Source organism: Plecotus auritus (assembly GCF_963455305.1).
Source record: "Plecotus auritus genome assembly, chromosome: 4".
NCBI classification, from domain to species: domain Eukaryota; kingdom Metazoa; phylum Chordata; class Mammalia; order Chiroptera; family Vespertilionidae; genus Plecotus; species Plecotus auritus.
The window spans coordinates 89,167,310-89,182,583 of record NC_137775.1 but is presented as its reverse complement, the minus strand read 5'-3'; the positions used below and the strand labels follow the sequence as shown (position 1 = coordinate 89,182,583).

Below are 15,274 nucleotides of genomic sequence, written 5' to 3'. Positions count from 1 at the left end.
CCCAGTAAGGCCTGCAAGCATGCATTCCCACTGGTAGACAAAAATGTTTACTAGTGCCTGTTTGTACCTTTCCTCCAAGAAATGATTGTTTGCCTCACTCAAGTTGAAAGTCCTTGATGTGCAAAAGGTGGAAATAAATGACAATCATTGATCCTATATTTTCCTACTAAGTCCTGATTTAAAATATTCCATCCCCATAATGAAAGACACTTGTGGATATCAAATCACAAGTCCTGATTCATATAAGGGAAAATGATTACTGTAAGTATTGCTTCAATGCTGTCACATGTATTTTGCTCCCCAGCAGACGAGTGAAAGGGCAGGGAAAAAATCATTTAAATTTCATCCAAAGACTAATAGTAAGAAATTCTAAATAGGTCTGAGGTTAGAAGACAAAATGGGAGTGATACTAAAATTTTATCATAAAGATAGTAGTTATTTGACTTATTTTACTCTAAAATTTTTCAATAGCAAAGCATAACCTAAGAGATTATACATCCTATAATGTTAGAGAGTGATTAAAAAAAAAAAAAAAAAAAGACGACAATCCCAAATCCCAACCACTTCGAGTTTCACAACCAGTATGTAGGGAGCTCTAATTACAGCAAAAGTCTGACTCTCCCCTCAGTAAGAACCCAGAGTTCACATGGTTAAGAAAAGCCTAAAAGAATCTCTGAGAACCATCTGTCAAATATGGCATATTAAGCTACAGACTGATAAGGACTTGCGTAAGAGTTAGGGGATGCTCTATTTTTGTAAGATCTGTAGCTTACTTTCCATGTCATTAATTGAGAAATGTCTTTTCCAGAAGACACCTTTCCTAAGTTTAGACAAGTTTTTACAACAAGGAAAATATACATGTTCACTACTATGTAATCAGAAGATAGCTACAGGTGTGGAGAAAAAGTAACTTGGTAGAGTGTATCTAGTCACAGTGGAAATCAGGTTCAGAACTACACATTACATCTACCTTTGGATTCTCCTAAAGTCAGGTAATATTCCCTGTTCTGCAATTTCTAGGCCAAAAGAACATATACTAACTTACATTAATTCTACTCTTTATAGCTAAAAATGCACTTTTTTGTTGTTGTTGTTAGGGATTAAAACTAATATTCCCTAAAGAATGATTTTAGAGTACTTTTAAATTATCTGAACAAAATTTATCCCCAAAGGAATAAAACAACAACAACATAGTAATGCTTCCTCCTGATGAAGCTCTTTTAAAAACTAACCTGGACACATTACACTGTTTCATGTTTTAAAATACACCCTAAATAGAGGCCCGGTGCATGAAAATTCATGCACTGGAGCTGGGGGGGGGGGGACCCTCAGCCCAGCCTGCCCCTCTCACAGTCCGGAAGCCCTCAGGGGCGGGAGGTGACCTGGCAATCAGGGTAAGACGACACCCCCATCACACCTCTGCTGCTGCCACTGCCGACAGCGCAAGCCTCAGCTGGCCCTGGTTACCTGAGCCTCGGGTGGCCCTATGCGGCTTGGCAGCCGCCATCCAAGACTGGCCTGCACCTTGGGCCTGCTCTGGGTGGGTTGGATGCTGCCATCCAAGTCTTGCCTGTGCCTCGGGCCAGCCCTGGGCAGCTGGGGGGCGCTGAGGGGACTGGGGAACTCCAGAGTGGCTGGACCCGTCTGGGGGCGGGCCCGGCTGTGCCGCACGCCTGCTGCCCCGGTGGGGCTGAAGGGACTGCATGCCGTCATCTTGTGGCTGTGGGCGCTGCCATCTTTGAGAGCGTGGCAGTCAATTAGCATATTCTCTCCTTACTGGTTGTGGGCACCACCGTCTTTGTGAGGGCACGACGGTCAATTAGCATATTCCCTCTTTATTAGATAGGATTCTGTTCTATTTTACTTTGTGTCCTCTTTAGCAAACCACACTGAAACTAATTATATGCCCCTGTCTAAAGTTAATCCTAAAAAATTCTTTAAAAAGAACAAACTTTATTTCAAATAAGATAGTAAGTGAACTAGAAAATTTGTGGCTCCATCATACAACCAATAAACTACTAAGGAGATTCAAAATCAAGATAAAATCCTACATAATAAAGAGGTAATATGCAAATTGACCCTCACGTCCCCACGTCATCACAAGATGGCCACCCCACGTCATCACAAGATGGCCACCACAAGATGGCTGCCCCCACGTCATCATAAGATGGCTGCCACAAGATGGCCACCTGCACATTGTCACAGGATGGCTGGCAGGGGAGGGCAGTTGGGGGTGACCAGGCCTGCAGGTGAGGGTTGTTGGGGGGGACCAGGCCTGCAGGGGAGGGCAGTTGGGGGCAATTGGGCTGGCAGGGGAGGGTAGTTGGGGGCGATCGGGCCAGCATGGGAGGGCAGTTGGGATGATCGGGCTGGCAGGGGAGCGGTTAGGGCAGCCGTGGGCAAACTACGGCCCGCAGGCCGGATCCGGCCCGTTCGGCTGTTCTATCGAGCCCACGGAGCCGAAAGAGCGGAGGGTTCTCTTGCTCTCCCCTCCGCTCCTTCACCAGCAGCAGTGTTAATATGGCAATGTCGGGAAACACGGCCGCAGCTCCTTCTTCTGAGTGGGCGGATTTATATCCACCAATTCAGTAGAAGGAACAACCTCTCAATCTTCCAGAGGCTCCTTGTAATGCCGGTGGACGCATCTCCCGACATCACCCTGGGAATGCGTAGACACGTTATCGTGGTGATGTAGGGAGACACGCCCCTGGAGAGCACAGTATCAGAGCCTTTCTGAGGTAAGATTAAGAGCTCTACTCAAACACAATTTTTTCCTGTTCCCACATTCTGTACATCACAATGACTTGTTAATAAAACAACAAAGACTTTCAGCTTTTAGGGCTTGTATCCACTGCAGTTTTTTCCCCCACTGTGGACGCGCGCAACAGGGAAAAAGACACACAGAGGACATGTCACACTAGCAATGCTGTGGCTGCATTTTTTTGCTGATACGGATGAGGTATCAGTAATGCTACCATGGCCACTAACTGCATGTGTTAGCGGCAAAACAAATGCATTTTGCGCTGTGTTTGCTTCTCCCCCTTGCGCCTGTAAAAATGCGTGCTACAGGGCATTTGTGTTAACTTGCACCACTGCACATTAGCATCAACGCAAACATGATGGAAACCTGTGTACCCTGCATTAACCCTAGCTGTGCTGCATTGCAGTACTGCACCACACTGCAACGGCAGCACGGCTAGTGTGAACGAACCCTAATTCAGTGGGTTGAACAAAAATATTGTATAGAAATGTGATGAACTAAAGATTTTATTACAAAATCGCTTAATTTCAGGGTTTCAGAAGTAATTGGACAAATGAAAAACTGAAAATCAAATGTTCATATCTAATACTTGGATGAAACCCTTTCCTGGTAATGACAGCCTGAAGTCTTGTACTTATGGACATCACCAGATGCTGGGTTTTCTCCTTTGTAATGCTCTGCCAGGCTGTCACAGTAGGGGTATATATATAAATATCCTGCCATTTCTAGCTTTTAATAAGAAAAACTGTTGCAATGGGCATTTAAAAGTGGCACTTGGTTGTTTTTATAGAGTCCAGTGGATGCAATCTGACATTGATAATGGGCTCTTTCACACTATGTGCACTGCGGCTGTTTTTTGCCAGTAACGGAAGTGCTAGTGGTAACTACTAGTTACCCATGTTTTGCACTGCCCTAGCACCTCCCATACAAGTGAGTCTGGAAGACACAGCAATGTGCAGCTATGTGTGTTACCATAAACAAAGGGCCTGTGTGAAAGATACACAGGTTTCCTATGGAGGAAAGGGGTTGTTCTCTATGGTCAGGGTGTGCCTCTGTCCCATGTCTGAACTTTTTCAGATGATTTTGTTATATATATATTTTTTAGAAGACCAAAAATGTTATAGTAGAGCAAATTTAATCACTTGTTTTTATACTTTACTGTCTTATTTTAGTAAAGAATTTAATAAGAGAACGGTACTGTTGGTTTTAGCCCAATATTAAACATGAGTGGACCAAAGAAAAGGAAAGTGGACAGTGAATGCCGAGTGTTTAAGAGGGAGTGGACAACAAAATATTTTTTCACCGAAGTCCGATCAATGCCGGTATGTCTGATATGCCAGGAAACACTTGCAGTCTTCAAAGAGTACAATCTCAGCCGTCACTTTGCCACAAAGCATGGCAACTATGCTAGCAAGCAGTCACCTCAAGAACGGGAGGCTACTGCACAGAGGTTGATGGCTAAATTACAGGCTCAGCAACATGTCTTTCACAGACAAACTGCAATTCAAGAGACAACTACCAAAGCAAGTTTTATGCTATCATTCAAATTAGCAAAAGCTAGCAAACCTCTCTCTGAAGGCGAGTTTTTGAAAGAATGTATGATAGAGACAGCAGGTCTCTTGTGTCCAGAGAGCAAAGGCAAGTTTGAAAAACTAAGCTTATCGCGTAGGACAGTGACTCATTGAATGGAACTGATTGATGAAGACTTGGCCAGCAAGTTAAATAGTAAGGTAGAGTTCTTTAAGTTTTATTCACTAGCATTGGATGAAAGTAATGACGTAAAGGACACTGCTCAGCTCTTAATTTTTATCCGAGGAATTAGTGACAATTTTGAAATTACGGAGGAGTTTTTAGCTATGGAGCCACTGAAAGGAAAAACATGGGGAGAGGACTTGTATGTCCGTGTGTCTACTGTCATCGAGAAAATGAAGCTACCATGGAGTAAACTTGCTAATGTCACGACAGATGGATCTCCAAATTTAACTGGAAAAAATGTTGGACTGCTAAAAAGAATTCAGGATAAAGTGAAAGAGGAGAACCCTAACCAAAATGTTATTTTTCTTCACTGTATTATTCACCAGGAATCATTGTGCAAGTCTATATCACAACTTAATCATGTTGTTAATCCAGTCGTAAAGCTTGTTAATTTCATTCGAGCAAAGGGACTTCAGCACCGTCAGTTTATTAAGTTTCTGGAGGAAACTGATGCGGATCACCACGACTTACTTTACCACTCTCGTGTCCGCTGGTTGAGTTTGGGCAAAGTTTTCCAACGAGTATGGGAGCTCAAAGAAGAGATTGGTGCATTTTTGAAATTAAAGGGGAAGTCTGACGAATTTACTCAGCTGAGTGACAAGAATTGGCTGTGTGACTTTGCATTTGCTGTAGATATATTTTCACATTTGAATGAGCTAAATGTGAAGCTACAGGGAAAAGATCAGTATGTACATGACATGTACACTAATGTGAAAGCTTTTAAATCGAAGCTGATTTTCTTTTCCAGACAAATTTCAGACAAAGTCTTCACTCATTTTGCCACACTAGCCACACAGGAGACCATCCAAAACATGAAGAAATACAGCAAATCACTGGATGACCTGCATGCAAAATTCTGTCGTCGGTTTTCTGATGTTGAAAAAATTGACCAGTCACTTCAACTGGTGGCCTGTCCTTTGTCACAAAACCCTGAAACAGCACCAGAAGAGGTGCAACTGGAACTCATCGATCTTCAGTCTGACTTTGTCCTAAAGGAGAAATTCAGCTCTCTTGAACTAAAAGACTTTTATGCTTCACTTAATGAAGCCACTTTTCCAAACATCTGGAGGATGGCACAGAAGATACTGGTGCTGTTTGGGTCAACCTATGTTTGTGAGCAGACATTTAGCGTCATGAACATCAACAAAGCCCCTCACAGATCCAGCTTAACTGACGAACACCTCAGATCTATCCTGAGAACAGCCACAACAAAACTAACTCCAGACTTTGATGCATTAGCTATAAAAGGAGACCAACAACACTGTTCCCACTGAAGTTGATGTTTTAAGGACCAAAAACCTTTCAACCCAGTCTACATTGCCATCTACATCTACGTCCGGTCATAATTTGGAAGTTGCACTAAAGAAAATGTTTAATTTACTGTTTACACATTTTGTTCTTTCCTATTTGTTTTAGTTTTAAATTATTTTATTATATTTAAGTTTAATTTGAAAGGCTTTTGTACCTTTCCTTTGTTAGGCAATTTTATTTTGCCTTTGCCATCTTCAATATAAGGTATGTTATTGTGCTATGATTCCTCCATTTTTTGAAGTTTCAAATTATAATAATTAGTGTTTACATTCTTCTTGTTAAAATGTTTGAAATGAATAAAACTATTGAAATAATAAAAAAAAAGACCGTACCCTTTTATGTAATGATGTTTACTTTGAATTTATATTAGTTCACACAAACACTCCATCCATGCTTTTGTTCCGGCCCTCCGGTCCAGTTTAAGAACCCATTGTGGCCCTCGAGTCAAAAAGTTTGCCCACCCCTGGGTTAGGGGGTGATCAGGCAGGCAGGCAGGCAGGCAGGCGAGTGATTAGGAGCCAGCAGTCCTGGAATTGTGAGAGGGATGTCTGACTGCCGGTTTAGGCCCGATCACTGTGGGCCTAAACCGGCAGTCGGACATCCCCAAAGGGGTCCCAGATTGGAGAGGGTGCAGGCTAGGCTGAGGGACAATCCCCCACCCCCAGTGCATGAATTTTGTGCACTGAGCCTCTAGTATAATAATAAGAATAGCAACTATTTATTGAGCCTGCAGTTCCCTTACCAGAGTAATTAGTTAGCTTTTGATTTGCCAGTTATTTATATAGATTGTGAGGGCAGAAACCATATTTTTTTTGTGTTGTTTTATAGTTGTAACCTCAGGACCTAGTATTCTGACTGCCTTACAAAACACTCTGATAAGTAAAAGCTGAATGAATTCAAGAGTAGAAGGCTGATGGATGGATGACTGCTTGAATCCAAAGAAAATGATTTCCACTCATTCTATCATGCTGTCTCTTTGGGAAAACCTCCTAGAGTTCTGAGCAGAGTCAAAGTTATAATGCACCACTTTATTAACTCACACTGTCATAATGTAGAGGGCCTTCCACGTAAGACCTTCATGGTTGCCTTTCTAGCCTCCACTCCTTCTTCCTAAGGCTCCAGGGATCCATGGTTTTGGGAAAGCCTGCTGACTACAGCCCTCAGCTTTAAGGATGGAGCATATGATTTAGGCTAAGACAATCAGAACATGTCATTTTACTGTGGGGTTTTCATGAGATCTTGTTACCTAAGCATTTTCAGAGTAAAATCTTGGGACAAAGGCATTCTCTCTGTTTGGACCTGGAACTTTTATAGCACGAGTGATCCTATGAGGTTAGTCAGACTAAAGATTAGGCCAACAAAACAGAAAAGGGCAGGAAAAAGAGAATTATAGGGAAATGAAGCTACAAATCCAATGAACCTCAATATCAAACCCTGTTTGAAGCCAAATCCACTTCTGGTTGTGTACCTGAATTTGCACATTTCTCTGTTTAATTTCAAGAGGGCTCTTAGGTCATCACAATAAAAAACATCATATAAAATGGTATTTTAAAGTTCTTACATCATTATAACAACTCTGAATAGAGTCTGTTGACACTGTGCAGAGGTATACTCCTCTATTCTTTAATTACATAACCTGAGCCTATTGAATTTGATTCATAAAGCCTATCCTGCAGTGGTACATATAAACTATATGCTTCTAACAGGAAAAAAAATGCAAAGGGAAACTACTGACTTCCAAACTTATAATATATTGTGTGTCAACTGTAATTGCAAAACAAATTAACCTTTAAAAATTAAAATAAGTAAATAGGACAAACTAAAAAATAAACTTGAATAAAGGAAATCAATTGAGAATTAAGAGAAACATAACATAAACAATAAATATGTAAAATCAAAACAGCATAAATTTACATATTCAATTTACTTGTAATCTCATCATCCAATGACAACCACTGTTATTTAATAAGTTGGAATATTTCCCCTCAGTCTGAATTTCTATGTGTGAGGGAATATATACATTCCCTTACTATTGGGTAAACAGGGTTCTCTTGTCCCATTCCCACTATTATAAATACCACTGTGATGAACAGAATTGCACACATGAATGTGCATGTGAACAAAATTTCTGATTATATTCTTAAAGAAAAATTACCAAATGTGGGTTGATTTGGTTGAAATATATAAATACTTTAATGCTTCTATTTATACTTTAAAATAGTATGGTTTGTTTCTGCTTTTTATCAATCTTTATTTCTACCAACACTTAAAGTGCATCCAATCCAACCTTACTCTTGACAATTTTATAAACAGAAATGGCAGTGGTTCATTACAAGTAAGCAGATATTTTTAAATTTATTTTTCTTTCTTCTGTGATTTGTCCATTCATATCTTTTGCCATTTTTTCTACTGAAATGTTATTTTCTTATTGACTAAAGGGTCTATATAAGAAAATATATTAATATTCTATCATATTTTACATTAGTTTGCTTTTTGTCTTTTTTTATTAACATACAGAAATTATGTAATTTTTATGTGTTCAAATTTAGTCTTTCCTTTGTGATACCCTCTCTCCCCAAACTGGGCTCTGAGTATCCTTTCAGACATTTTAATAGATTCAATTTCCTCTCTTGAAAAATTCACAATACATATTTACATACAAAAGCCTCTCAAAAGTCCTAAAAGAAACCTCTTAAATTTCTTAATTCAGGATTTCACACATCTATTTGAAAATAGATCACTGCTGCTTCCCCCTTTTCCCCACCTCACAGTAAGCTGTTAACATCTTGCTAGTATTTCTTGAAAAGCTTGTCTAGAAAGGAAAGCCTAGAAAAACCTCCCACATCCCCAAATTGATTATTTACCTGTGTTTGTTTCTGTTTTTTAAATGGTATTACTTTTTATACCTAATTCTTTCATCTATCTAGAATTTATTTTTATGCAAGTATAAGGTTAGAAGCAATCTTTATTTTTTTCTTTCCAAATAGATACCTCACTATTTGGCATCTTTCTCTCACTGATCTATAATGCTATAATTTATTGTGAGTAAATTATTCTACATACTTAATTATGTCATTTATTTTCTTCATTGGGATGCTTGTTGGGTTTTATAGCAGTACTACACTATTTTTATGTTAGTAGTTTTAAGGAATGCTCTACCTGGTAGGATAAATTGAATGTTGCCCTCCACTCTTCATTAATAAAAATTCCTTGGTTATCCTTATCTTTTTATAATTTCAAATAAATTCTAACATCATTTTATAGATCTTTAAATTCTGCTGAGATTTTTGTTAAAATTACATTAAACTAATAAATTATTTTGGAAACAGACATTTACAATATTGTTTCTGTATCCAGAAAAATAATGTTTCTTCAATTATACACTCTTCACATCTCAGTACATTATTAAATACTAGTGGCCCAGTGCACGAAATTCGTGCATGGAAGGGGGGTTCCCTCAGCCCAGCCTGCACCCTCTCCAATTGGGGAACCCTTGGGGGATGTCCGACTGCCAGTTTAGGGCCGATCCCCTGCACCCTTTCGCAATCTGGGACTGCTGGCTCCTAACTGCTCACCTGCCTGACTGCCTGATCACCCCTAACTGCCTCTGCCTGCCTGCCTGATTGCCCCTAACCCCTCTGCCTGCTTACCTGATTGCCCCTAACCTCTCTGCCTGCCTACCTGATCGCCCCTAACTGCTTCTGCCTGCCTGACTGATCGACCCTAACTGCCCTCCCCTGCATGCCTGATCTCACCCCCAACTGCTCTCCCCTGCTGGCCTGATCGCCCCTAACTGCCTCTGCCTGCCTGATCACCCCTAACTGCCTTCCCCTGCCAGCCTGATCTCGCCCCCAACTGCCCTCCCCTACAGGCCTGATCTTGCCCCAATCTGCCCTCCCCTGCCAGCCAATTTGGTTCTGATTGGTCGGTTTCTATGCCAGTCAGTGTCAAAAGCTCCGCCTCCTAGGCAGCCATTGGCTCCTCACAGTTCACCCTGATTTGGTTCTGATTGGTCGGTTTCTATGCCAGTCAGTGTCAAAAGCTCCACCTCCTAGGCAGCCATTGGCTCCTCACAGTTCACCCAGATTTGGTCCTGATTGGTCGGTTTCTATGCCAGTCAGCATCTCTGGGCCTATCTCTGAGCCTGATCAGAGAGGTGGGACTGATAAGCAGCCCCGGTGGAGGCCTGGAAAGAAACAGAGGTGTGGCTGCTGGCGAAGCTTGGAGAGAGAGAGAGAGGCAATGGCTGATCAACAGATGCCATAGAGGCTGCGGATCAGACCCTGCCTCTCTCTCTCTGGGCCTGATCCGCAGCCCCCTGGGCAGTCAGTGCTGGGTCACCACGGCAACCCAGCACTGATTGCAGGACTGACTTCCGGTGTTTGGTCAAGCCTGAGGTCGGTCATTACAGACCCTGGGTTTTTATATATTAGGACTAGAGGCCCAGTGCACAAAAATTCGTGCACTCTGGGGGGTCCCTTAGCCTGGCCTGTGTCCTCGTGCAGTCGGGAACCAGTAGGGCAGTGGTTCTCAACCTTTCTAATGCCGCGACCCTTTAATACAGTTCCAAAATTACAGTTATGAAGTAGCAACAAAAATAATTATATGGTTGGGGGTCACCATATAATTATTTTTGTTGCTACTTCATAACTGTAATTTTGCTACTGTTAATGAATCGTAATGTAAATATCTGTGTTTTCCGATGGTCTTAGTCGTGACCCACAGGTTGAGAACCGCTAGCAGGGTCGCCTGCTAATGAATCGTAATGTAATTAATCGTACTGTTAATGAATCGTAATGTAAATATCTGTGTTTTCTGATGGTCTTAGGCTCTACAGCAGCAGTTCTCAACCTGTGGGTTGCGACCCACGGGTTGAGAACCGCTAGCAGGGTCACCTAAGACCATCGGAAAACACAGATGTTTACATTACGATTCAACAGTAGCAGAATTACAGTTATGAAGTAGCAACAAAAATAATTTTTTGGTTGGGGGTCACCACAACATGAGAAACTGTATTAAAGGGTCACAGCATTAGAAAGGTTGAGAACCACTGCAGTAGGGGGTTGTCTACCTGCCAGCTTAGGCCCGCTCCCCAGGGGATCGGGCCTAAGCTGGCTATCAGACATCCCTCTAGCAGCCCAGAAGCCTAAGCCACAGTCGGACATCCTTAGCACTGCTACGGAGGCAGGAGAGGGTCCCACCACCGCTGCTGCACTCCCAGCCGTCAGCCTAGCTTGTGGCTGAGCTGAGCTCCCCCTGTGGGAGCGCATTGACCATTAGGGGGCAGCTCCTGCCTTGAGCGTCTGCCCCCTGGTGGTCAGTGCGCATCATAGCGACTGGTCATTCCTGGTCATTCTGCTGTTAGGGTCAATTTGCATATTACCCTTTTATTATATAGGATTATTTCCATATTTTGCTTACATTTCTTAATATAGTTTACCTCCAAATAAATTTTTCTTGTATTAATTTACTGAATTGTCTTTTTCATTTTTATTTACTATTACTGAAATATGAGGAATACTATTGTTTTTTTAAAGCATTTTATATGATTTAGGACTTTAATTGGTTCTAATAGTTTTTAGATTGATTCTCAAGAATCACCTAATAAAAATACATTATCTGTATATAATGATAATTTTTGTCTCCTAACAATAGCTATGCCTTTTATTTTACTGGCTAGTGCAATTTGAACTCTGGCAAATAAAAGTGATAACAGTAGGAATTTTAGAATTTAATGAAACTCTTAATGTTTTTAAAACTATAATGATGTCTGTTCATTTGCATGAGATATTCTTTATCACAATATGAGGTACTTTTCTATTTCTAGTTTATTGAAAATTCTAAAAACAATAGGAAGTGAATTTTATCCAATGCATTTTAATCATCTACTAAAACAATCATAGATATTCTCCTCTGACCTATTATCTGGTATATAACAGTAATATATTTTCTAATATTGCAGCATACTTGAACTCATGAAAAAATCTTGTTTGGTCTTGGTACATCACCCATTATATATGCAATCAAATTAAAATTGCTAATATTTTAAAATTTCTGCATCCATATTCATAAGCAAGATTATATTACATTACTTTGTAAAAATTAATGAGTTTTCCTTTTCTTCTGTGCTCTAAGATGGTTTATATAGCATGATATTTAACTGTTTTATAAATATTTAGAAGAGCACTCCCATACACTGGTTTGGATTCAGACATTTTTGAAGAAACAACACTTCAAAAACATTTACCATTTCTTCCAAGGTTATTGATGTATCAAGGTTTTCTACTTCTCATTGAGTAAAACTAATAATTTATATTTTCTTTGAAAAAAAGCACATTCCATCAAGATTTACAATATATTATTAGATAGTTATATAAGAATTAATTTCTTAGTCTATGGCTATATTCTTACTCATTACTAAGTTTTAGCAGCTACCTTTTTTTGGCTTTGCTTACTTAGACTTGTCATAAATTCATTCCACGTTAGTTTTTATTTTTGCAAAGGATTTATTAAATTGGTAAGTTGAATAATTTGTTTTTTAACTCAATTTTCTTTTATTTTTATTTTTCCTTTTTATTTGGATGTAATATTTCTAATTTTAGTTGACTGTTTATTTTCATTTTCTCAATTTAGTAATGAACAGCTTAAAAGCTAAAAAGTTGCCTCCTTTAAATAAAGCTTTGTTCATACTTATTAAATTTTATATGTACTATTCTCATTACTATTATCATCTAAATAGTCTGTGGTAGTAATTTTTAATTTATTTGTTATTGGTCCAGTAGTTGCTTATATGGTTTGTTTTTCTTTTTAAATTTTCAATTAATTAGGGTTCTGTTTGTTTTACCTCTGTTTTTACTTTCTGGGTTTTTTGCTCTATAAATTTGTACTATTTTGGAATTTGTGTTTGTGTGAGAAATACTCCTCTTGGGCAGTTAAATAATGGTGTTTTGCAATGATTTTCAGTTAAAATATAATGAAACCTTTCTTTATTGATGATATACAGATTCATTATATAAAATCTAAGTTCTTCTGGTTGAAGATGTAGGGGGAGGCTAGAGGCTAGAGCCCTACCAAACCTTTCCTCACCTTCTCCAAAGAGCACCATGAAATCTTTGGAGTTACCTGGGTAAGATTTTAAAACTGCTGCTGCCCTGGCCAGAATGGCACAGTGGTTGGAGGACTGGCCTGAGCATTAATGGGCCTCGGGTTCAATTCCTGTTCAAGGCTATGAACCTGGGTTGCAGGTTCCATCCACAGGGGTGTGTGCGTGAAGCAACTGACCTTTCACATCGATGTTTCTCTCTCTCTCTCTCTCTCTCTCTCTCTCTCTCTCTCTCTCTGTCTCTCTCTCTCTAAAAATCAATGGAAAAAATATATTTGAGTAAGGATTAACAAAAAAAACAAAAGAAAAAACAAGTGCTGCTCATTTCTAAAATGTTTTATATGCATCTATTAGAAAATCTTAAATCTTTATTATATTTTCCCCCAAGTCAATCTGTTAAACACTGAGAATGTTGTGTTCCAGTCCGTACAAACAAATGCATTTCTCTGACCTCTCCTGCACCAATAGAAGCTTTCTTTTGATTGGAATGTTTCAATTCTTGGAATTTGATGATTAACATTTTGTATTTACTATCTTCATTATAGGCAGCATCTCTTAGTAACATAAATTATCGATTTTATTCCATTTTAAAGCTTTTCCCTTTTAATTCTTTTTTCTGTAAACTAAATTACTACCACTAGTATTTGAGTTTGATATCCTCTGATTGCTCTTTTACTTTTACATTAAAAAAATCTAGTAAAATCATATTTCTGGTCTTATAGATATAGGACACACGCATATATAGGCAAAGTATATTTATGTAAATGTATATGTATATTTGTATATATAATGTATATATCTTGAACTATAGTTTTCTAGTATATAAATTCTGTATATTTTAATCCTATAAACATTTAAATATTAAACTTTTTAAGAACCTTTTAGTTTTTAACTGAAGCTTTTCAATTTCTTGGTATCTGTGAAGATTTATCTTACTGGGATTAGGCTTTTATATGATAAATCTTATCTTGAATTCTTACTCTTAAGGGAATACTATTTTACTTAACTTCATAATTTTAAAAGACCTCATTCTAGGTAGAAAAAAGGAATAGTAGAAAGAACACAATTCAAAAACTGGGGATGTAGAACTTCTACGCAAGCATGTCTAACTCGCGGCCAGCAGCCATTCACCTCTCTGGCTTCTTCAATTAGTCTTCCAATCTCTTTAGGTCCAAAAACTATAACAATGGGACTCAAAAACACTGGAAATCATCATAACCTCATTATAGTTGGGGCATAACTGAACGATATACCTAATTTCTCTGATTATTCAACCTTTATGAGAAACTCTGTGTTTTTAAATCTATGGCCAGTCCCTTCAGGTTAAATTCAGATGGCCACCTGGGATTTTATTCCATTTAAAAAAATTTTAAGCTGCCTTACATTTTATGTATTCTATTCTGTTTTTTTCTCTAGACTCCAGTACTAGGCCTCTGACTTGGAAACACAAGATGAACAGTCACTGGGAGTTTTGGCACCACAATCTGTGTAAAGGCTGCTCTCTCTGGTGAGCTCCAATCTTGGCTCTCTTGTTTACTTTTATCAAAGAAGGTTAGTTAGAGGTAAGAGTTCACCCAAAATTTTAAGCATTTATTTTTATGTCCCCTTCACAAATCTAATGGCTTGTTAAACCAGATATTTAACTTGATGAGCAATAAACTTAAGCTCCTAAGGTTCTTTAGCAGAAGAGCAGCAGGGTCTTAGGCAAAGCTCCTCTGTGAGTGACCACAGTTCCTCCATTAAGAAACTCCAAATGCAGTTTTTAGCAATCCTTTCTTGGCCTTTGGTTGACACTGCTGACGTTCAGTGGATCAGATCTCAAAATTTAGAATGTAAGAAACAGTAAACACACTTGTGTCATTCTGAGGTGGGGTTAAGCGAGGATGAGAGGCGGTTGGAGGGGAGTGTATTTATATGTATTATTATGCCCACCATTTCCCTGCTTCTCTTTCCCAGTCTCTCAAATACTCTAAAGCAATTATGAATGTTATTTAATCTTTATTTGATAATTTAGAAGGATCTTCAGAGATCACGGATCATAGCTCTCTAGTATACTTACACCCAAGTATTAAAAATTTAGTGCTGGAGAGAAAGAAATAGTGTAAAAGTTAACTATCATGATAATGAACTAGCAAGTAGAAATGGATATAAAAATTTAGACATTTTTATATTTAAAATCACATAATACTTAATATTAATGACATAAATTCTGAGTGGAATACAGAGCCAGATTCACACAGAAATCAGCTGGGAAAAAAAAGGAAAGAACTCTGTTTTTTTGTATGCTTGCTCAATGTTTTAAGAAAAAGCTAGGGTCCCAAGTGAGTTTTTATGTATGTCTATAA

At 38.9% G+C, this 15,274-nt stretch overlaps 1 protein-coding gene across 2 annotated transcripts in view; it reads right to left on the bottom strand.

Annotated features, from left to right (window-relative positions):
• SUPT3H (SPT3 homolog, SAGA and STAGA complex component) overlaps positions 1-15,274 on the bottom strand; it is a gene marked incomplete at its 3' end in the record, with an annotated part of 513,397 nt that overhangs the window by 136,293 nt on the left and 361,830 nt on the right. The window lies entirely within an intron of this gene.